This window comes from Lagopus muta, chromosome 5, assembly GCF_023343835.1.
Source record: "Lagopus muta isolate bLagMut1 chromosome 5, bLagMut1 primary, whole genome shotgun sequence".
Classification (NCBI taxonomy): domain Eukaryota; kingdom Metazoa; phylum Chordata; class Aves; order Galliformes; family Phasianidae; genus Lagopus; species Lagopus muta.
The window spans coordinates 35,484,940-35,507,421 of record NC_064437.1 but is presented as its reverse complement, the minus strand read 5'-3'; the positions used below and the strand labels follow the sequence as shown (position 1 = coordinate 35,507,421).

The window sequence follows — 22,482 nt, the reverse complement described above, 5'->3', positions numbered from 1 at the left end:
AAGGCCTCATGCTTTTGCAAGGAGTATCACAGTCCTACAATTAGCAGGCTTTTGAATGGGGACATCTGGCATACCTCTTCCTCGCTGTGCTTTTATTGCCAATAGACAACGGTACATCGGCTACCGTACAGTGCCACATGCAATTATTCAGAGCTTCTTAATATGAATTACATGTACTAGTTTTTGTATAATTCTGTAAGTGAAATATATTTTCCTTCATGGCCACTACGAAATCCTTAGTCAATTTAACAACCTAGAGATAGTCCTAAACATGAAAGGGCCTCTGTCCAGAACATCAAACGGGCAGCAACAACCTCATGACACAAAACTCTCGTACTTGAACACAGAGATTTGATGAGAAGAAAATAAATGCTAAGTAGAGAAAGCAGAGATCTACCAGCTGAGACAGATGAGATTCAGATGTTCAAAGACAACCCCTTTTGCCCTCTACATCCTGCTTTGTAGACAGCAGCTTTCAGTGCAGAGGATTCACTCAATTGCCATGATTGCAGCAAAACCTACTAAGTCCTTCCTGAATTTAACCAGCAGTATTTCCAAGAAAACAGAAATTTGTAATACAGATAAAAAGTATATATTATCAGTAGTGAATGACTGTGTCCAGCTTTCTGCATTACATCTCTATCAAGTAGCTGAAAAACCAAACAGTGCTTATAAAGTCACCTTACAAATAACTTTGTTGCTGTCAAAAGTTTTAATAAAAGTTACAGGATGCTGACTATGTGCTAGTTACTATCACATGGGAAAGGTCTTTGGCTCTTAGGACTGGCAGGCAGAGTAACCAGATCCAATGGCTGGAAAATAGTTAACCACAAAAAATGTGGTAAAGAAATTAACAATTGGGATTATCCACCAAGCAGTGCAGAGGATTCCCTATGAAATGAATGCCTTAGCTTGCAAGTACCTCTCTAAAACTCATGATTTTCCCACTAGACTTGGTGTGGCATTGGGTGAAGAAAAGCACAACTGTTAACCACAGTGCTTGCTGTGCGCAGTTCAGCAAAAACACTTCCATCTTATCTGCAAAAAGTGTTCACTGGTCACATGATTATGAACTGAAATTAATAAATTGATAAGGTGATTTACCCAAAGGGTATTTAGACTGTCATCTGAAATGAAGGCTGAAACACATCATCTTATCCCTCTGTCAGATTTAGGGGATGTAACATAAATGACATCAAGAGCTGCCAGCAGCAGCACTCCAGTCTATTGGTTTATTCAGGAAAAAATAAACAGTGTTTTTGAAACTGAGTTTTAATTTCATCATAGCTAATGAATATTTACACTGTCCATTTTTAATTTTTCATCAGCTCAGCACATATGAATACTGATATATTCACAGACCAAGTACCCAAAATCATAATTACATAAAAACTTCATAGCATGTATCTCCTGTCTGAAATGTTCAGTTGTTGGTGCATGAAATGAGCCCAGTAGCTGAGCCTGGTAAACCATCACATTCCAGATATTCACCAGTTTGTTTCCTTCTTTTCATTTGTAATTTGTAGGGGAAAATAAATGAATAAATATTTTTTTGATTTTTGATTAATCAGCCAATTAAGGAAAACTAAAAGGTGCCGACCACTGAATGTACTGACCAGAACATCTTTTGGCATGATTCACAGAATAAGATTATGATATGTATGTATGTGTGCATACATACATACATATATACATATATATATATACATATATATACATATATATATATATATATATATATATAAAATGATACTCTGTGAATTCAATCATAATTCAAGAATTGCCTTAATTGTTAATGAATTTCAGAAGAACAGAATACAACTAGGAATTCTATTTCTTACTCATCTATTGTGCAACTGGAAATAAAGTTGACTGAAATAGCTACATAAACTCTAGCAATGACCTAGAAATTCCAGTCCTGCTGCTATGATTCCTGACACCAGCACCACTGTGTAGCTGAGCTCTAAAATTCACTTCCTGCAAGATACTCTGAAGGCACTCTAATATGTACACAGCTAGTCTTCTCAAATGCCATCCCAATCTTGAGGGAGGAAAAAATAAACTCCAGTCACTCTCAGATCACATAGCTCTTCATGTTCTTACATAGACCTACCTTCATGCTTTTGAATGGGATTAGTTCCATCAACCTCAAAAAATATGTTGTTTTTTTTTTTAATTCATTTAATAATTATTATTATTTAATTTGGTAGAGTTTGAATTGCTTCTTACTGTGGAAAAAAGTGAACATTCAAATACTAGCCTCGCCACTAGTATTTTTGTCTATGAAATTAATCTGGTAAGTGAGGCAGTAAGACTTCATTGAAATATCAAGAACCTTGAAGTGTTGTTAAGTTTTGCATGTAAATAATTTCAATGGCAATCTTCATGTAGATTCATCAATCTTCTCTGCTGACAGGTAGTACTAAATAGATGCTATAGTGTCAAATGCCTCAGAAACACAACTGAGAATATACAAAACACTTCTATTACAGCTGTAGTCTCTTACTATCTCTTAATTATGTAATACTCTGAAGCAAAAGTGCACCACCAGCTTGTTTTTGAACCACTGCAACATGGTCTGTCTGTATAGAGCCACAGTTCAACCAAATAGCTCTTCCGCTTGATGAATTTCTGCATACACATAAGATCCCAATTTCACAGTACTTACAGAAATAAAGTATGAGTATTCAGAGTGTTCTCAACTATACAACAAAAATGTCTTCCCACCATACACAATGTCACTGTACTTGCTTCCATACTCTTACTCAGAGTATCTAGTACTAGCACTGCTCTATCACTTTAGGAAGAAGTTGATTAAAAACTTATAAATGAGCACTTGAAGAATTCATGTATTCATCTGCCTGTTTAATTATATCTCTAAGCTAGAAAGGCTGCCTGTGTAGACATACATTTTGCAGTACTGTTATATAAATGTTTCAATAGCTGCCGCAGTTCAAAGATGCATGCAATCATTTTAATCTGTACATTCAGAGACATACAGTCAGGAACATCACCTTCACACATTTTAGAATATCCCAGACAGTAAATAAGATCTTCCACATATGGTTTGTGTATGTAACCTAAATTTCAGTCTTCCCTGAGCATGAGAAGCATTTTAAGATGTCAGATCCTAATTAAAAAGTAAAATGCACCTTCCTCTGCATTCAGCCACTGGCAGATGTCGCAGAATTAAGTGGACCAAGATAGTACTTCAGTTTTAAACAATTATAACATCTTTATTTATTGCTTTTCCTAAACATCTGCCATCCAGTCTTGGGTAAACGAAAGCGTTTACGTGCAGGTCACAGCATTAACAAACTCAACATCAAGGCTTGGGTCAAAAAAGCCTTACTTAAGCATCCCTATACTTGATAATGCATTTAGTTCAGGCCCCCTCTCTTTTAATTTTAAAATCTAGAAGATAGTTTTCAAGCAGACCAGAATGCTAAAATTCGCCTGCAGAGGATCATTTTAAAAATAAAGTACCGAATTTATTAGCCTCCTAAATACATTGAGGCAAGTTTTCACTACCATCAGCACCAGGCAACCTTAAAGGAAGTTGCTGACGTACACCATTTAAGCTCCAGGGGAAAGACCTTCTGGAAGAAGCTGCCTATTATGTAGCACACCTACAAACCATTTCTCAAAGCCTCTGTTTTGATGGATTGCGAGCATAATAGTAAATACATCCACATATACTTTATCCACTGTACCTTCCTTTTATTGCTCGGATTACAAATTAAAGTACATGAAAACTAGCTGGCATCTTCTGAAACAACCTTTTGAAACTCATCAGTGAGAAAATTAGGTCAACTGCAGTACGATTTGACACCCTTCATTGGATTCCTATAAGAAGCCTATGTCATGTAACGTGGTATAGCATGCATTGGACATTACCTTCTCATCTTCTCAGGCTCCTTTTACAGCTGGAGCCCATCACGCTCCAACGCTGCAACAGATTTCACACTGACTTGGAGGCCTGGGTTTCAGCTTGTTTCCTAAAAATTTCATGCACTGTTTCTCCCCACTGGTTGTTGCTACTCCTCACAACACACATTTTTTAAATTATTTCCATCCCTTAAAGAAGTTCCACATCCTACAGACATCTATACAATTCCAATCCCACTCCCCTCAGGACTACTTCACTCAAAGCAACACACAAACATGCAGCAGCCTAAGATCTCAGGGCGCAGGAAGGGCCAGAACAGCTTGCATTTACCTTCTTGACTAATCTCATTGTGAGGGAGCATAGCATTTGGGACTCACTAGTATTGCCTCATGTGAAATAAACTTCCTCAGAAGAGTGATCTGTTCCCTGCCAGGTCCCAGCCTGGCAGCGGACAAGGCAGCAGGTCTGCAGGCCTGGAAGGACCAGTCTAAGTGGGGCTCAGCTGCAATTCCTTAGCATAATGAGCAGCAGAGCAGCAAAGCCATAGGGCAGCACTGTGCCCTGGCTAACCTTGCAGAAAACATGCAAGTGGAGAGAAAACGTTGTAACCGCTAAAATCAGCACTGTGACTCTGACCACATGCTGGAAACCAGCCTAACAGAGGATGCAACACTTGCACTTGATCACCTCTCACAGAACTAATGGCTGGCTTCCAGCCCACTCGTTTGTACCATTGCTGCCTCTCGATTTGCTTGCTTTTCTACAGACATCTCCACAAGAACACACCAGAATTAGAACGAGACATCAGTAACCTTTCTTCCTATTGCTTGTGCTTTTGTTACCTACCAGTTGATCTGCTTTCATTTCCAGTCTTCCTACACGAATCTTTCTAACATCAGGCTCTTCTAAGAGCTGTGGCTTCTGCAGCAATGCTGAGTGCCAAGCCAATACTTGGGTTTCCTCACCATCTCGAGGAATGCAGTGTCATACTTCAGTTCAGCACGAGGTGGTGGGGAAATAGTTCCTATGCAAATAATAACACATTTCTTTACTGAAAAGAGCACAGGCAGTCTAAGTAAATTTCCTTACATCTTGAATTCAAATCACTTGACATCTGAGAAGTTATCATACAAGATAGCCAACTTCATGTTGCATGGATAAGACTTTTTCTTCTTGTTCTCGACATCTGGCGTTCCAGCAATTTCTCTGCCTAGTAATGTATTTGAAGAATAAATCCCAAACAAAAGACCTAACTCAGAATTTCACTATAGAATTTCACTATAGGCTGGCTCACTCTGATTCAGACTTCTATCACTAACAGAAATTTGCTAACTATAATTGAATGCTTGTAGTCATTGAAGAGCCATCTATTACCCTGACTTGTTCCCAAGTACAAAAGATACATTTAGTGCAGAACTATGTCTCCTGCTCAGTGTGGGGGAATAATGGGATCAATAACATCACACCAGGAAGAAGAAACTTGGGAATTTATTTGGCAAGGCCTCCAGCTATTGCATTTCATGGACTATGACTAAGAACTCCAACTTGGATTGCCGTATTTGCAATACATCGCACTAGTGTCACTGCATATTCTAATTCCTTCACATCTACAGCTTAGAGTCTGTGGCCCTGGAGCCTACTAAGGTAACAGCCAAGAAAATTGTCCCCCCTTCACAGTTCTCTACGCTCAAATAAATAACTTGCAGAGATATTTTCCCAACCACAGCATTTCTCAATGTGACAAAGGATCAGAACTTAACTGTAATTGTGTGTTGCTGGGCGTTCTTTGATTTCTACGGAACAAGGATGATTAGTCCTGTAGAAACTGCTACTCCTCAGATGACAGAGAACATTTTGATTCTGTGGAGGATATGACTGTAAGCTACAAAACAGGATTTCAACAAAGCACAGAGTGTTTGTTTAACAATCAGCAGAGAAGTCAAATCAGATACCTCTCCTATCCGTTTATCAAAGCAAGTGCATTTTCATTTCACATCAGATGGAACATGAATATTGAGGTAAAAAAATAATTCTGTATCCAATTCATTTTAATGAAGCGTAACAAAATAGCACAGCAGATGCATTGTGTTCCGACAATTATTTTTTGTGGTTGTTTTTCATCACTGAATTTCCTCAGCTGAAAACACAGAGAGCCTTGGAAATCACTGGTTTGCAGCAATAACTCTCAGCCACAACTGCAAGGTTTCCTTTTGGATCGTTCAATACATGCTGCAGGAAAGCGAGCGCAGGCTGTAATGATGAGTACTGGATGATGCAGTGCTGACAAGCCCCACTGAGCACGGAGGAAAAGGTCTGTGTTAAAGCCAGATTGTTTCTTGCCCTAAAAGCCAATGAGACCAACGGGCGTTCAGCTTGGACTCACAGTAAACAAGTCCTCAAAGTGACAGATAGAAAGTCAGTATTGCTTTCACAGAACTACACCCCTCAGAGGTACACAGCCATCATATGTGTAGGGTTCAGCACAAAAGCTATACATAATGCCTCCACCACTCACTGCATGTCTGGTCTGACAGCCCAGGCTGCATAGCGCTGGGGCCTCTGAGCCTGTATCACCACTTCAGAGCTTACTTTCTATTTACAAGCATTTGGTCAAACATTTCCACTTTAAAATGCATTTAATGGGCTAATTTTGTAGGGAAATAATCAAAAACCTACTCCAAAGTCTGTCATTCCCAGTGACATCAAAACGCCTTTAGTGAAAGAGTTTAAACTTAACAAAACAACACTGGCACTATCTCCAAGGAGTTCCACATTGGGAAGTTTAGGCTGCATAAATTCTCTCAGCCTTTGCTGATATCAATTCACACAGGATTGATGTACAATAATACATTTTCAATGATGGTGAGATTCCTGTTGCCTCTAGAGCCTTATAGCCAGCGGCCACGTAAAAGGGGAGGAAAGAGCTGAAAGCAGCTTTTAATAGAAAAGAAACAATAATAAACAAAGTTTGTCATATGTAAACACAAAGAAGACTGCTATCTGTAGGCAAAGTCGTAGAAATGTCACAGAGAAAGTAAATACCTCAGGATTTTTCTTCATCTTAAGAATTACTGTGTATAACAGTATCAGAACTCTTTCCTATTAACTTTAGCACTATCCCTTAGAAATTTCAAGACCTTCTCTGGAAAGAGTTCTGAAGCAAGGTATTGACTACTGAAACAAGAAGCCTCCTTACTGGATGGCAGCATTAACTGCATTCCTGGTTAGAGATCTCCCCTCCATTAACCAGTAGATAAACTGCAAGGCAATTAAGTACAGTCTCTGTTCAGTCTTTCTCTAGGACAACACTGTTTCTCTCTTCAAATGTCAGAGAGCTTTTTCACAGAATGTCTAAACATTTATGACTTCAGAATTACAAACCCAGATATATACTGAAACATCCTGCACAAAAAGAACTGCTGCAAGCAGAGTAGGACTGTGATCTAGCAGCTTGTAATTCTAATTTTTCTTACACCTTCCTCTAACAGATGAACTATTCCTTTAAAGGTCCTTCCCAAAGAGAAGTCATCACATAAAGAACAAAAAATACATGCAGTCCATAAACAAATCATAAACAAATTGACTTAAAAAGCAGCAACTGAACCATTTAATCTTGTAAACAAGCAAGTCATAAAGATAATTTTTTTAATTGACTTTTTGAGCTATTCAGAATAATCTTGAAGAAAATTCCTAACCCATTTTAATCTGTACTGCTCAGAGTGAACTAATTTCTTTTTTTTTTTTTGGATGATTTCTGTTTACCCATGGTCTCTCATCCTTTCCTCACTTCCTATTTTACCACTCATAACAGAGAAAGACAAAGGAAACCTATCCCCAGTTTCGTTACAGCTAACAACTGTGATACTAGCTTGGTTTAGAAAGTACTGAAGTACCTTCAGTCTCAGCAATGATTTATATACCATAATTTCTTCCTACCTATTTCAGAGATTGCAATTATTTTTGCCTTTGCATTCTGTCTGTAGGTATAATCTCCCCCTTGGTTTCCTGTTCTTTGCACGCTTACCTCTGATTACCTTTTCTTCTCCTTACTCTGTCTCTTCCTTCTGCCTGGAAGTTGTTCAGGAGCACCAGAATTGTGACTGTGCAAAACAGATGGCTGAGACTTAACATACTGTTATAAAAAAGTAGGCTTATTTTTCACTAAATATTAGTCAACTCCTGCACTCCACAGCAAGTCCTTGGTGAAAATATCCACGACAAAGGACAAGGCATGGAAAAAAGGCAGGCCCTACAAGGTGGCTGAAGAACCTGGACTTGTATAGATTGTACAAACTGTACACACATAACCTAATGTCTGTTTTCTATTAGTTTGCTTTTTTTTTTCTTTTCTTTCTTTTTAATTTTCCCTGTAAGGTCTTCCAGAAGAAAAACTGCAATTCTAGAAAGAATCAATATTCTGTTCCGTTTTAAAAAGAAAAATGTATTCCTGTTTCTCAGGGGCTTTTCTGTTGGTTCTCTGACCCAGATGTTAATCTCTTCTCAGCAAGAAGTCTTCTGCAGTAGAATAGAAATAGGTGAATGTGCTGATACTCATTCCTCATTAGGAGTGCTTTTAAATGCTAACACACAGATAGAGCTCTGCGTAAGAAGGGTAAATCAACACAATACAGTTTTTCCTATTGACATTTCTGTCTATAGTTTGTATACCTCTGAAAGTAACTCACGTAGCATTATTTTATGATAGAACTGGAGACAGTAAAAGCAGGATAAAGCAATCACTGTCAAGTACCAAAAGAAACATCAAGGAAATTCCAAAACATAGAATATTAAAAAAAAAATTGGAAGATAGCAAGTACAAGCATGTGTCTGTCTTTCTCACTGCCTCACCAACTGTGGGGTTATGTTGTCTGTACAAAGGGAAATCAAAACACCTCCAGAGTGTATCACTGCACATTATTACTACTAGTCAGAGACTATGCAGTTCTACAAACTGTTAAGTATTCATATGCTATTCTACAAAAATCCTGACTGAGGTGGAAACATTCCGCAAATTTTGAGAGCAAAAGAGGACAGGACATGCAGACAGACCAGTACCAGAGGAGCACCCAGTTACTCGACGCAATTTGGAAGATTTTTTCTAGCAGAATAAATATTCCATAAAGTCGCACAAATAATCTCTTACAAGATGATTAAGCAGTAAAGATAAATGCATAAGCACAACAAAAAAATGAGCAAGAAACAGCAACAACAACGTGACAAGAGTGTGACTCAAGGAAGGAAAAGATGAAGCAATAGAAGCTGAGATAAAGGGTGTGCCTTAGGGCACTTATGATCAGTCTTCAGTTTCTCTGCAGTTCTTTCAACATTTGCACAGCTCAGAAGGCATGTTCCTACAGGACTAATTGTGTATAAAGTAGCCTGTTATTTCTGTCCATCTGTATTATATCTAAAAACTAAAGCCCTAGTTTAAACAGAAGTCAGTTAATAGGAATTAAGTATGAGAGTTGCCTTAGGAGCACATTTCACCTGCTTTTCTGACATATTGCACATATGGACCTGTCTAGCTAATAGCAGAGATGAACATAGGTGAAAGCAGTTCTTTACTGATAATTGGAGTACAAGGGCCACTAATTATAGAGAACTTGGTGACACCTACAAAGTCATAGGAACACAGGGTGGATCTAATGACTGCCTCCATTCAACTGTGGAATATTTAATCCACCACCCAACCACAGATGTGGAATAGGACCAAGTCTCTATATTAAGACAGGATGGGTACCGCATAGAAGATGATTCTAAAGCAACCTAAGTAAAACTAGAAAGCTCATTTTTCCCCTTTGTTTTTCACTCCCACTTGGGCAGAAAAAATGCTTCTATACTTTCGAAATCAAATCACATTTCCTATGTTGATGAGAAGTTGGTTTTTCTATTGCTGCTAGTAATAAATGTATTAAGTTTTTGTGCCTTATAACAATCCTATTTTTTCCTCACATTTGCGATTTTTGCTAGCTGTGGCATGCCTATGTCAACTCCAGTTAAAGTATTCAGCTTTAGCGAAGAAGAAAGAAGATCTGGAAGTAGAGAACGGTATAGTAAAGCAGAGCAACCGTAAAGTACACTGGATCTTTGGCAATAACGCCAGTTACTGGTGTTGCATCCTTGACAGCAGCAAAGTCTGAGCATTCCAGTTTCTCTTCTCTGTTGGACAAACTTGCAAGGAATCAGTATGGGAAATGATGGAGGATCGGCTTTAAGAGCCTGGTCCATCTGTTCGCATAGGCTGTTCTAGGATGTTGGCAGCCTCACCAGAGAAGTTTTGGGATAAACGTTACCATGTGAATTAAATACATTGTTACTTTATTTGACAACATCAAAAAAGGCACAAAAAGCTCTGAAGAATAAGCCTTTGTATGCCTGAATACAAGATGGCTTGCATTCCCTCCCTAAACTTTGGAGTGGTGGTGTTTGCATCAGTGATTTGATATTAATCAGTGGGACCTTGCTTAGACAAGGCTCTCTGTTACTTACTAACTGCACTGGAAGAAATAGTGCCAAATTGCACCTTTTAATTATTTAATTTAGTACAATCTGTACAAATATCCTCTGCTATTGATTCATGAACGGATTTTTTGCACTACTGAACTTTCCTACACTTTCACCAGTAAAGGGTGAAGAATTTGGATCTTCCTCACAGAAAGTACTTTGTGGGATGGAAATAGGATAAATTAATTTTTTGTCTGCTCTAAAATTCAGAATGTCTTCTTACAAATTCCATTCCTGATGGTGTATGCAATTAATAAGCACTGCAGACATAACTGAGGCAAACTTACTCTGAGTGTTGTCAATTGTATGTATCAGTGCATCACAAACTATAAACTAGCAAAAATAACTACAACGCAGTACAAAAAACACACAATCTAGGAACCTACTCCAGGCTTTTACTGGACTGTGAAGAACATATAAGTTTAAGGTCAAATGTATCCACCATCCTGGGAGAAGTTTATAACTCGAGCTATATGCTATAATGCTTTCAGAAAGAAGGCTTTTAGAGATACAGATTTATTTGTTGTGATCAAGGCATATCAGTATATCAGCTTGTGCTGATTTAAGAGAGTGACATCCCTCAGTATGTGCATGCATGCAAATGAAATACTGGTTAATGGTGAAACAGCCTTCTTCTTCTATAGGTGGACTATTTTTCTTAACATGAAGAGCCTAGCTTTATTGTTATGCACTTGTTTTGTATTTTGTCCAGTACACACTAAATATAATTATGCAGCCTTTGGCTTATTTTTAAATATAAAATAATTTAAAAATATATCACGTGTGTTAAGCATCTTTCAGCTGGTTGTAAGTGAAATTGCTCGCCATACAGTGTTTCCAAATAGGAAACTCAACTGGAGAAAATTACTTTTCCTCTGGAGAATTTTTAAGTCCAGTTCCTCCCATCCAGGCAGATCTAGGCTCCAGAATTCATTCTGTGTTAATCTCCTGTCTTTGTAATGTATTTTTTCTTTCACTTGCAAGTGACTGGTACCACCTTTATTTCAAAGTAAAGGAAGAAAAGATGTCAAGGTCATGCTTTTCCACTTTGCTGAAGCAATCTAATACCATGACTATCTAGGCCAGCTGCCAGCAGAACTGGACTTTAAATATCTTATAAGAGCATCACTGCATATCTGGTTTAATTTTGTCCCACAATTTAAAAGTCTAATGCAGGAAAGTACATGAAAGAATTTCTCATTCAATCAACTTCACCTTGTTCATATACAGAAGAGCATCACATTGCTTTAAAAAGATACAGGAAATAAAGCTAACAACAAAGGGCTTTTTTATGCCTTTTGAAAAAAGGAAAATGGAGCAGTAATGGATCGTGAATGGCTTGGTCAATACATTACAGAGCTGAAATAATAAGCAAGAAACAAAGCCTTCTGGGAAGGAGCCTCCCTGCTTAAGAACGTGCCCTGACCTGCAAATGGTAAGCAAGCATCTATATACTGTTTGAGTTTGAAGATGAAACTGGATGATACAGGGCAAGAAGCAAAAAAAACCAACCAAACAAGAAAAATCTGTTTAGATGACTTATTGCCTTAAACAATATCAGCAATAGCAATATGCCTGTTGATAAATTGACCTTGATATACCTGCTGGATACTAATTTCAGTTCATAACAGAGCTCAGTTGAAGAGTTTTTCAAAACTACGGCAAAAATAAGTGGATGGAGAACAAGAATACCCGCATGTAGTCCATTACCATCTTTCAGCTTGATTGCTCTCGCAGCTTATATTAATCACATTGCCTACAGCCATTGTGAAATGAACAATTAGGTTATGAAAATAAACAGTCAAGTGATGGCTTACCTCAATTAGTCTCTAGTTTTCCCTGACTCTAACACTTAAGGTCATAAATTAATTGCCTGTTGCTATTCTTTCAAGAGCTGACCTTAGCTAAAGAATTTTATGGCACTTAAATACATATCAAAGACTGTAAGGATTTGTGTCCACATATAACTTAGAGGGAAAAAACAAACAAACAAAACATGCATATGCCTAAATTCAATTCCCACTGGAAAAATACCAATGCTATAGTCAATAGCAGATCCACCTGCTCTCTGTCAGCAAACAAACCCAAATGTTTGTCCCATAAGCAACTGAGCTCTGAAATGACAGCAACAGCAATTTCACTGCACATTTTAAATAAAAGCACGTAAAACAAAAAAGCAGTGTGTGGTATGGCCATGCTAAACATTTAGCAGAATAACAAAGGCTTTTATATGCTTCTTAAAAAACACTGCAGTACACATCAACCGGAAAGTTATTTTTATATAGGAAGCATGGAAGTATGTAAATGCAGGTGAAATACATAGATACAAAAAAAAGATGATATAGAAATGACTGTGACAAATATCAGTGGTGAGGATATGAGAGGGAAAAGGTAAATTCAAACTGAAAGAGAGGTTGTTTTGTTTTAAGATTTGAATTTGAGAAGCAGAGGAAATGAAGTGAGGCTGGGGAATTAGGACTGCAACAAATAGAAATCACAAATGATGAATGAAACATCTGTCCAGAAATCCTTACTCCAGAACAAACTGGAGATATTTTGACAATACTGTATGCAGAAGATCTCAGCATGTAGTCAGCTGAGAGCACTGCTTTCTCTCTGAAAATCACCACAAATGAGAGATTAACACAGGGATTGCCCAATCCTATGGACATCTGGAAAAGCACTTAACATTAAACAACTCTCTCAAGAAACAGACTCTTGGTTTTTGATTAAGCTCAGTAAGGGTACCTACCATAAACAGCAGATGATAGGAAAGCCATAACTATAGATTTCTAGATCCCAATCTGCATAAGTATGGAAGCCATTGCTGAACAGTGTTCTGCAAAAAGGCATGAGCAATGTTCTGGAAATATAAATGCCACAGGTAGGTGATATATAGTGTAAATTTGCTGGGTCAGCAGTAACTGAGACTTTAAAGATCTCAGTTAAGCTAACGTATGTTCCTAGAGGGAGAATGAAGTTAATTCACAGGGTTACTATTGACATAAAAATGAGAAATTCCTAGGTGTAATCAAAGAGCCCTTCTAGCAGCAGAATTGTGCTATTGATCATCTCTCTTCTTAAATGTGTATTTTGAATAGAACTCATTCAAAGCAACATTTAGGTTACTGCAGAAGGAAGAACTAAACCGATAATGTTCAAGTCTAGTAAAATATAAAAAAGTTCTGGTCAGTTCAGCAGCAGGAATTCAGTTACAATGGCAGCATAATACACTCTTGTACTGGCAGCTCCAGTTAAAGTGCTTTCAACAATTACAAATGAACACTGGTTCATTTGCATAATGAGTTGACATCATCCAAAATGGGCTGTAACAGCTCCTCATAAAGCTTCTCACTTGCCGAGTCTAACAGTTCAGAAGTATTACTTTTCAGGAGCAAATGCCTACATTTTAACTGCATCTGAAGGTCCAGGAAAGGACATTTCCACTTGTTAGGAGAACTTGCTAATGCCCTGCTTTCTGTAAAACTGCTTCTTTGCCATGAATTTTGATAATACCAAACTCTTCACCATTCCTACCCCCAACATGCAAAGCCTCTGCCATTAAAAGATTATATGAAAATAGTGCTTCTCCACCCCTTTGTTCATACAAGCTAAACATGCCACAGAGATATATACTGAGATAAGAGAATGCAATACTGGAAAGTCAAAGCTCTTTGGCATTAATTAATGCCAGGAGAGGCATTCCCCCAGCTATACTTGTCTGCATTTTATGGTAAGTCTTGAATTCTATTATAGCACTAATATCTCCATCTAGAATAATACCATCCATGTGCATCAGAATTTCCCTGATGATACACATCATTGGAGACTGTCCCTTGAATACAATTTGAACCTAGGAGCCATCCTCTTCATTTCTAAGATTTATATTTAATCTGAAATTTCTGCAACTTGATTCCAAGCCACTGAGGATCTCATTAAACATATCTTTTGCAACAAACACTTGCCTTCCCAAAGTAGTCCCCCAGCATGATGATTTGAGTGTACTGTGGGGAAATTCTCATCAATAAAGGATGGAAACTCTTGTCTGTTCACCAAAGAAAGTGTTACCAAAGGGCTACTTTGAAACTCTTCAATCTTAGACTTAATTAAATAATTACACTGCAAATCAAATCTAACTTCACTACCTTACCATGACAATTTCTCTACAACTTTGTGTCCATAGAAGAAGTTTTAGTAAGCATAATTTCTGGTGCAGTGGTTAAACAATGTTTAACTGCACAGTAACTTGCCTAGTCAGATGGAACCTTAATTTTCAAGCTCCACATGTATATACCAGCAATCTTACCCCTGCTATCTACCTAATTTTCTGTGAATCCCAAGTTAACTCTTCCCCTCTTTACTCTTATGCTCCTGCAGGCAATTTTTTTCTACCCAGTCTAGAGCAAAACTGAAATAAATTCATCCACACAATCCACAGGACTTGTTATATTGTGAATGCTTTGTTTATCAAACCTTTAATCACTTTGAAGTCTTGTAGGTGTTCCAGTCATACCAGAACTAGGAATGTAGCATATTCCTTTTTAACTGAAATCAATCTGTTAAAAGAGGTTGCATTCAGAGCTTGAAAAACCCATCTAGAAACATAGGTGGCATCAGCAGTGCAATACCATCTCCTAAGCTATTCAGTATATTTATCAGGAGCCAAATTATTCAGTTTCAGAAACACAAATTTCACACTGTGCTGAGAAAAGGGGTATTAAAATTTAAACTCTTCTAGAGGAATGCAAAGATTATAGAAAACTCAGATACAGAGGCTTATGAAGGATCAAAATTTTACACCAGGATCAGTGTTGCTTCTCCTACGGCTTGTTTGTTCCCCCCCCACTGGAAGTGTTGCTAGAATACAGAGTAGCTGAATGTGTAATCAAAGTTGCAATCCAATTTTGATGCATCATAACCTGAACATGAATCTAATTACACAGGCATCCATAGTACTGAAGAAAACAAGCGAGATTTCAGCAAAATTCACCCTAGAAATAAATTCAGAGCAAACCATCTACACTACCTCCACAGAATTCTCTCAAGGACAATGGACATCCCCAGCATGAGTTACCAGAACTCACCCTTAGAAGATAGTTTTGCTAGAGGAGGATGCATTGCTTTGCCTGCTGCTTAGTACAAGAGCAATGTTAATGCACAGCTACAATACAGAATGGACTTTACTTCAGTTATTATGGTAATGGGCACAAACAATCCAAAAGCTCTCAGGGCTCTCCTGAAATTCATATCTCCTGAGTAACTCATTACAGGTTATAAGCAGATGGCAGATGCCCATCACCAGGCAGTGCCACTGCATTGCTCCTACACATGTGTTGATGAAGGATATTTATTTGCCCAAAAGCATTTCATTCACAACTTCCCCTGCTTTAAGGCTGGAAAAGAGGTGAAATCAATGACACGTATTTTCATAAAATGGTTCTGCTCAGGTGTTATCTTTAACAAAAATACTAATTTTTGGAATTATATGAGATTATTTTTTTTCTCAAATTACATAATTAACTTTTACAGTTTGTGGGGATGAGGACAAGCTAACAGACAAACATTAAAAAATATTTGCACAGTGGTTTTGCCTGGATTTTTTTTCTGTTTTGATGGCTGTTTATGTTGTATTACAAATGAAAGCACAGCACAGCACAAGGATCTGTCAGTTTGGGCATCATTTGCAACTCAAGGCTCTGTTTTTTTTCTTACCATATGACAACAACAAAAAAAAACACACTTTTAAATGCTGTGGCCGCTCAAAGAGTTTAACTTTTTTCTTTCAGATCCTCTGTTTCCATGGGGCTGAGTGAATAAAATAAACAAGAACTTAGGGGAAATATTCCAGTGCTTTGTGCGGTGTTAAGCAAGCGGGCATTCACCTGAAGAGTTTGCCACCTTAGGGAACCAGATACAGAAGTCCTAAAGGGTTTTCCCTGCAGAGTCAGAAACCTTATGATAAAGGATTTCCAGCTGTTAGTTAATCTGGGCGCTATCCACAAAACATCCTCACAATTACAGCTACAAAAAGCCAGCTAGTCTGACAGTTTATCCCAGAAATAGTTACAATAATGAACAACCAAAAACGTTTCAGCCAGGTTGATTAATGCATGTTTACTGCAAATACACACTGCCATTTCAAGAAACTGCTAATTACAATCATAAAGCCAGTTCTGCACAAAGGAGGGCAGTGCAGTGTGATGGCTCATCTCCAAGACAACTTTTACTTACGTATCATCACTCTTATGCTGTTGTTGGACTGCTGCAGGCAAAAAACCACCAAAACTACAGGTTATCTTACTGTGACCTTTTCCCCTCTTTCCCATACACCACAATAAAAAGCACTGCTGGTTCACAGTAGTACCTTTGGGTCACTGCAATGTCACTTCAGAGTTAAAAGGTGCAGATGCACTGAAACAAGTACACCGTCATGAAAAGATTAGTAGACAGTCACAAAAGCACAGTTGGCCCCACCTGCATAAACTTTCCAGAAGAGGCTAATTTTCCCTGGTGTTTTTTATTCAGTTACCAAAACAAAAAAACCCTAAGTAATCAGATGGAATTATACTCAAATACAAATTAGTCATGTGTAATATATATATATTTTTTTTTTTAAATCAAAAGCATGCCTTCAGTTAATGGGGAAATTTACAGCCATGAGAGATATGCATTTTCCATGCACAAAACAAAAGGAACTTCATCCTCTTAAATGCACAGCTCCCTTGGTTCCTCTCTGCTGCTGTCCCCTTCCCACTTCAGGCGCACCAGCTCTGCCCAGAAGGAAACTCCATCAGAGATCTCAGCCATCAAATTTGGATACATTCAGCTGAATTTATGTGGGACATCATTTTTCAGTTCTGTCATCAGGCCAAATGTAAGCATAGCCATGACAGTAGATTAGCTTCCTGCCAAACTTTCATTCTCTTGCAAAACCCAAGGGATTCTCAATTAAGTGGCTGTAAGAACCAGTACAGCAGAACAACGATTTCACCCTGTCTTACTTAAGCAATAAAGATAAATCATTTTTATTTAAATTAGTCCAGAAATTTAGGCTAAGGATTATCCCTAACACAGTTGTTGTCAAACTGTATGCCAAATGTCAAAATGCATCTAAAGCCATCTGATATTACAGGGAATTACTTGAGAGCTGCATGTACCAGGAAAAGAATTTAGTCATAAATATTTTGTGAATCAGGAAGATTTAGAAAGATTTCTTACAGAACAAAAGAAAGAATCAGAGTAGGAAAATCAGTCAGTCACAACCAGAAATATATATTATAGAGAATATTAAGAATTCATATTGTGTTCAAGCTGATCCTTCAGTTTTAGGCAACAGCATTAGCAAATACAGTAACTGCAACAGCAAGATCAAACACCCCAAGCCAGACTAGTTCAGCATATAATCTCTCAGCCGTAGCTAATATCTACAGGCTGCTTTAGATTTAGCTTATGTTTTTCTTATAGTTTTGAAAAATTCCACCACAAAACTTGATCTATATTAGCAGTCTATACTAATGACTCCCTTTTCTATCAGAAAAACAGTTTTTCATTGTGAAGAAGAATAATGTTCTGTCTTAAATGAGATCTTTCCTAGAAAAAATGATTATGTTTCAATAAAGTAAACTTAGACTCATAATAACCAGGAACAGAGGGCTATATTTATTTATTTACAACTGTCTGTTGCTGGATAAGAGACCAATAAAAATATAAATAAACAGAAATGAATCCTCCTTTTATCTCATTCTCAGAGATTCTGCGCCATAAAAACCTCCAATTTATAGTACTTAATTACTTCCTCCCAACAAATTTTAAACTTCTAAATGATTAATCCCTTCCCCCTTCTCCACAGTGTATCACCACAGTCACATCAGGAAGAGTTAAAAGACAGATCTGTAGGGAGCCAGGCCCTTCTGCCTATGGCATCCCTTCCCTACTTTTGAGTTATTCTGATTCCAGCACAGCATTGCATGCAGCTGAATCTGCATGGTTCCAAGTTACGGTATGTGACAGCATACATGATTTGATAAGGCACTCGTGAGCTAATGAAACTATTCTAGATCTGCATATACTAAAATATATGTATGATAAATAACTAAGTCCACAGATTCTCAAGCCGGTAAACCTTTAACACCTAGAAGATTCTGCTGTGTAATTCCATTAACTTTGTAATACTCACTGTCAGACATCTGTCTGTCACCCAATTTCAGTCCATCTCTTAGTGGAAAGCATTTCCCCAGCACACGTTGACCTCTTGGTTAGAAAACGGTTTTAAGGCAATAACTCATTTTGATTATGCCAAGCCAAATCTGGGTATCCTTTCTCAGAATGCAGTGTTGATTACTATCAATTGGATGATGTTTTGAAGAAAGTTATGTAAAGCAATACAAACTCTAAAAATGGCCTTAATATTCTCAATTTGCAGAATAACTGGTACTAATGGGTCAGTAAAAATAGGTTTCTGCCATCTACATGGACCAAATGCGAGATTGCTTCAATAATTCATTAATTAGAGTTATTCTTAAAGACTTGCTTTTAGCACTCTACACACTAATCCCTGTGTTTGTTCCCACACAAGTGGCCTAGCTCACTACTCTGAAGACAAGTGATGAAACGAGAAATCTGAAAATAGGGAGACCCTTCAAGATGCAGGACAGGCTCAGGGTGGCCTGCAGCTGGGCTCATCCTACCCACAGAGCTGAGTAAGCAGCAAAGAAAGATGGCTATTATCTGAATAGTGTATGGTGCTCTTAGCTGACACTGTTGCTGGTGAGTTTTCTAGAGAAGCACAACTTCGTCCATAGAGCTCAAACAATCTTTGATTGACAATAACACGCAGCCTTCTACAAGAATAGAAAACAAGGCAAATTTACTCTCCCATCGTTCACTGCTTGTGCAAGGAAGTTATTTCAGTGTGAAGAGTTGGAAGCAAATCTTTTGAAATGCAAGTCAAAATTAAGTGTTGATCCAAGTTGCGGAAACATTCGATGACCGAATCATTCAGGATATCTAAATAAAAACACTAAGAGCTGATAATTTAGAAGTATAGGATGTAAGGCCTTTCAAAAACTCATATACAAACATCCCTTGTGCTTAGGAAAAGGAGTGATGGCCTCAACAGTTAGACCCATAGCAAAGTATTTTTATTTACAGAATCACAGAATTGTAGGGGTTGGAAGGGACTTCCAGAGATCATCAAGTCCAACACCCCTGCCAAAGCAGGTTCCCTACAGTAGGTCGCACAGGTAGGCATCCAAGCAGGTCTTGAACATCTCCAGAGAAGGAGACTCCACCACCTCCCTGGGCAGCCTGTTCCAGTGCTCCGTCACCTCACTGTAAAGAAGTTCTTGCGCACATTTGTGCAGAACTTCCTATGCTGAAGTTTCCGGCCGTTTCCCCTTGTCCTGTCTTCACTCACCACTGAAAAGAGTCCGGCCTCGCCATTCTGCCCCCCACACCTTAGATATTTATAGACCTGGATCAGGTCCCCTCTCAGTCTTCTTTTCTCAAGGCTGAACAGACCCAGTTCACTCAGCCTTTCTTCATAGGAGAGATGCTCCAGGCCCTTCACCATCTACTTCAGCCACATTCAACTTCAAGATCAATTTAATCATAAAAAGAACTTCTCAATCTACCATGTTGGTATAATTTTAGCTACGTATATTGAAGTGCAATCTTTCATAACGTCAAGACTATATTGAGCTGCTGGAGACTTACAAGGCATCAAAACAGTCTCAGAAGAACAACCGTTTTGCACAAGTCATTTGTTCAGCATCTTATTAATACATTGAGAGCTCTTCTCAGCAATATAAAATCCTGGTCTTTTGAGACCATTTGATACTGTAAGAAAAACGCTAGGAGAAAATTCCAAGAGTTACAATAAATAAAGCACTTATCGCATACCCGTAAGTGCAGAGGTCTTTCTGTTTTGTTATGCTCCAGTAATGGACGTAATGGTTTTATTTGCATAAAACCCAGATCCCATTATACTGTAGCTGCTGCTTTCTTACACTCTTAAAATAATACTAGCTTCCTGAACTATCATGTCTGGGGCTGTTTGAAAAAACCTACACAAACATTTGTTAGGTTTTTATGAGGTGATTAATTTGCATATTTAGACTGGAAACCAAAAAGTATTCAGAGTAAAAGACATTTCTGCCTGCAGATGTGAATTCATTGGACTGTCTGACTAAGGAAAGATACGCGTTCTTGCTGCTGTTAATACAAACCAACAGGCTTTCCCTAAATGACAGAAAAATTAAAATGAGTCACCTTCAAAAGGTAATACGCAGGAAAGTAACTGCAAGAAATCTTTCTTTTTCCTGAGGACAATTTTCATATGGTCTTATTATTATAAGCGAAAAATAATTTTCTTTTTAATCTTCTTTATTCATCTACTCACAGCACACTTCAGCCAAACACTGCTGGGAAATCTAGCTGAGCAATAGTAGGTGCTGGGGCTGGTGCATGTTATATCCTCATAAGGCCTACATTTCAAGACTGGAAGAAATATATCATTTACTGTCATATCCCTTATACACATTAAGTTAGTGTAGCATAAAGCATTAGAGACTATAGATCATATGGCAATTAAAAATTCTTTGAGAAGTTCCTCATCTTGTATCAAAAAACATCAAGTACATAAAGCACCCCATGAAAGCATCATCCTTTAAAGCTTGTATGTATTTGTGGCAACTTTTGCTAATCACACTCACACAGACTTTTCTGGAATGGTTTTAAAGTTGAAAGTACAAATCAGCAATACTACTGTATCTGACAATACTGTTAAATTTTAAGTCCTGTAGCACCTCACCTTATAGAGCTGAAGAAGGAAATATCTAACGAGACAGTCTAATGACAGCTCTTGCTCTGCTACCATTCAAAAAGCGCAGGGCAGGTCTTTGGCCAAAGATGACTTAACTCCATCATGATGCACTGCTGCAAAAAGGAAGAAACCTCACTGAAACCACTGAAATCTGGAGCAAGTTCAAAACATGAACTTCACTATAGCACTCTAGTAATAATAAAGCAGAAGATGAAAAGCTATTTTAAATCAGTATACTGATGAACGTACAGGCTACTATTACTGGGTATCCTCTTCTCACAGCACATAACATAGCACTACCCTCCCCAGTTCTTCAGCTATTTGCTGAAAAAGGCTGTCCTACAGCATACTAATTCTCTGGTTTTCCATAAAAATTCATAGGTAGCAGTAGATACAACCATGCTTTTTATATCATGCTGTTGAACTTCATGGACTGAAGTTTTTTATTACTGCTTGCAAAAGTGAAGTTTTTTCAGGCTTTGGGTTTCAAACCGGACTCTAATTCAAATTATTTTTTAGCTAAGACTTCTGCCTGCAACATCTTTACTGTTTAGGATGTTGTTAAAAACTAGAGAAAATAGAGATTATGAGCCTCAGAGGAATGAAAGTGTTCACAGGAGCAAGCTGGACTGAGTAAACATGAAATTTAGTGTTCGCTGTCATAGACAGAGCTAAGGCTTTATCTGCCCTGTGAAAGTGCTGAAGCAAACCTACAATAAAACTGAACAGTAGCAGAGATACAAGGACACCGCAGCTCTCATTGACTAGAGGTAACAAAATAAAGGGCAGTATCTCAAAGTCAATGCCTCTTACTGATAGGTCCTAAAATCTCAGGGCTCTTTTAGAGTCTGTGTGAAGTTATTTCAGGAAGCCTGAGGCTGCTTCCTGAGTAAGATATTCTAATTGCAGAAAGGCTAAAGCCTGCTGTCACAGTGGACACTGACATCTTGGCAAGAATTTTTGCCCAAGCAGAACAGAGACAGCTTGTCCTGTGGTGAGGGCAGACAGGACGACAGGAGCTTTCCCTCTGCTCATGAGTTGCAGCCAGGGCCACTGTCACAGCTGAAGCAACAGAACTATATGTCAGAGGAATCTCAGAAACTGTATCAGTCTGTTGACTTCCCTGCGTCCTATTACACAGGAACAAGGTGCTGTTCTGTGGGCTGGGGTGCAGGTAGTGGCACAGTAGAAGCATACACCACTTTCTTAGGCATTTGCAGCAGCATTTTTTTGGTAGAAATTTAGTGAGATCACTGTCATACACAGC

General features: G+C 38.1%; 1 long non-coding RNA gene across 3 annotated transcripts in view; it reads right to left on the bottom strand.

Moving 5' to 3' along the window:
• LOC125693816 (uncharacterized) overlaps nucleotides 1-22,482 on the bottom strand; it is an 87,247-nt gene that overhangs the window by 47,492 nt on the left and 17,273 nt on the right. The window contains exon 3 of one of the 3 annotated variants that reach the window (XR_007377264.1): nucleotides 7,914-7,989. The exons of the other annotated variants lie outside the window; for them this stretch is intronic. This is a non-coding gene — a long non-coding RNA (uncharacterized LOC125693816). The remainder of the gene's footprint in view (nucleotides 1-7,913; nucleotides 7,990-22,482) is intronic. 3 annotated transcript variants of the gene reach the window in all.